Source organism: Myotis brandtii, unplaced genomic scaffold (assembly GCF_000412655.1).
Source record: "Myotis brandtii unplaced genomic scaffold, ASM41265v1 scaffold854, whole genome shotgun sequence".
NCBI classification, from domain to species: domain Eukaryota; kingdom Metazoa; phylum Chordata; class Mammalia; order Chiroptera; family Vespertilionidae; genus Myotis; species Myotis brandtii.
In genome coordinates, this window is record NW_005371468.1 from 346,604 (window position 1) to 349,202 (window position 2,599).

Below are 2,599 nucleotides of genomic sequence, written 5' to 3' on the forward strand. Positions count from 1 at the left end.
CTCGGCGATCTGGCTCTTCCTCCCGTGCCCCTTTTCTCCTTCCACACTCCCTGCCGTCCATCTTGAATACTTGGGATTCTTGAATGGAGTGAGCAGTATCCGCTCCCCCAGGCTCCCATTGGCTGTGGGTTAACCCTTTTGAAACGAGATCCTCCCTCCCATTGGCTGCCTGGCCCCCCTCGTCTCCCCCAACTCCCATCCCCCTCCGCCTCCCAACAGCCGGCGAGGTCAGGGCGCTCCCGGGCGCCCCCTCCCCTGGCCTCTCACCTCCCTATCCCCACCCCAGGATGCCTCACTCTCTGCTCTTTACATCAACCCCCACCCCCCACAGCACTGCAGGTGAAGGCAGGTCTATTTCCCGCCAAATGTGGCCGAAGCCCAGTTCCCAGATGCCCCTTAAGCTGGACTTGTAGACCTAGGAAGATGCAAGGGGTACAATTTCCTGCCCCACTTCTGCCTCTCCTCGCCCAGAAGCACCTCTCCAACAGGCCATCCACGCAGCCTCTGAGCCTCACTCAAGGCGATGGGAGAGCCGGGACAGCGCTCCTGAACCAACCAGCCTCCCAGGCTGGCCAGGAAGAGGGCAGCTCCGGAAAGAAGATCTGGGGCTCTTCAGAGAAGCTAATTCCCTGAGTGCCTGGGGGCAGGTCTGACCCTTTGAAGAATGTGCAGCATCTGGAGCTCTGCTCAGTCATAAACATCCCCTGGGACCAGCCCAGCCGCCTGGCCCAAGTGCTGGGCCCACTAGAGGCCCTGAGTTGGGAGTCCAAAGAAACATGAAGTAGACAGCAGGGAAGAGGACAGCGAGTCAGGCCTGGGGGTCAGGGCACCTTTTCTCTAGGCCCTGATCTGCCCATAACATGCTTGGTGAGGTCATATCTCCTCTCTGTGCCTCAGTTTCTTTATTTGCAAAAGATTGGTCTAGAACAGCGATTTTCAACCAGTGTGCCACAGAATTTTTAAAACATCCAATACCCGACTTTTAGTCAGGGGCACTGATCTCTTTTCCCTTAGATTGTCAAATTAAAAAATGATAAGAGCCAACATAATGGTAGTCCAGTGTTAATAAAAATTATACCTATTTTTGTCGGATCGGCAAAAAATATAATGTATTTTTTGGTGTGCTGCAGAATTTCAGTAGTTTATGTGTTAGAGAAAGGTTGAAATTGTAGTAATTAGTAAGTAGAGAAAGGTTGAAAACTACTAGTCTAGAAGACTGCTGTGATGTAGACATTTTTTTGTTTTGTTTTGTTTTGTTTTGTTAATCCTCACCTGAGGATATTTTCCCATTGATTTTTAGACAGAGTGGAAGGGAAGAGGAAAGAGAAAGAAACATCAATGTGAGAGAGAAACATCCACTCGTTGCCTCCCGCATACACCCGGACTGGGGCCAGGGATTCAGCCTGCAACCCAAGTATGTACCCTTGACTAGACTCGAACCCGGGATGCTCTACCCACTAAGCCAAACTGGCTAGGGCCTTTAGACATGTCTGTGTGAAGATGGACATGTTCTGTGTCTGCGTCATCCAATGTGGGTAGCCATTAGCCACACGTGGCTATTGAGCACTTGAGATGTGGCTACTGCAACTGAGGAACTGACTTTTTTTTAATGTATTTAATTTCATTTACTTTTAAATAGCCGCATGTAGTCAGTGGCTTCCCTATTGGACAGTGAGTTCTCAAATTCCTGTGGTCCTGCTGGTAAAGAACGTTTTCAGATTCTTGCTGGGGGAAAAGTATCCTTTCTTTTCGTCCTCAGGTCCAAAACCGTCCAGCTCCAAAGCACAAATCACCAAGGGCCTCAACAGCCAGGTGAGGTTCCAATCCCTGCCACCTCGATCAGGAATCCTTCCCTCATGGCTGTCATCTCTGTTCTGAGAAGCTGAGATAGACCCAGGACACAATGGGAGATTAGGACTAGCAGGGACTTTGCAAGTTTGTCCAACTTGCTTGTCTTTTCAAGGATAGAAACCACGATACTGATGGGGTGAAGATGGGGGGTGTCACTTGCCCAAGGGCAAGAAGTAAGTTATGTTCGTTTACAAGTTAACATGCACCATAAGCTTAGTACATCTCTTTGGGGGCACTGCCCATGCGCACATGTACATCACTAAGTTCATTTAGTAAGTACTTCTCTGACCCAGACCAAACGTGAACTGGGATTGAAATCAGCCAATATGGCTGAGATAATGCTATAGCCAGTTCCATGGGAGAGCCAGATAGGCCCTCTGACTAGCATGTGAAAACCCAGGGCTCTGGGGTGTGCCAGGTTACAAGGACATGGACAGCCCAGAATCTGCTTCCTGAATCAATGTGGTTGAGGGACCCCCTTGGTGACATCCCATAGGATAAGGGGAGAAAGTTGTAAGGTAGGTAAAGAATGCTCTGGGTTCATTCTAGGATTGACCAGAAGCAGAATTAACAGAGGGACTGGAGCTACTAGAGGAGGAGTGTCCAGGATTCTGGTAGCTACAGGTTATGACTGGTGCAAGTCCAACTTCTTAAGATGCACAACTCCCTGCCCTGCTCCAGCCCTTGGGCCACGGTGCTCCCCTCCCAACACACCCGCCAAGGCCCCACACCCTGCCCCGCACCCGGG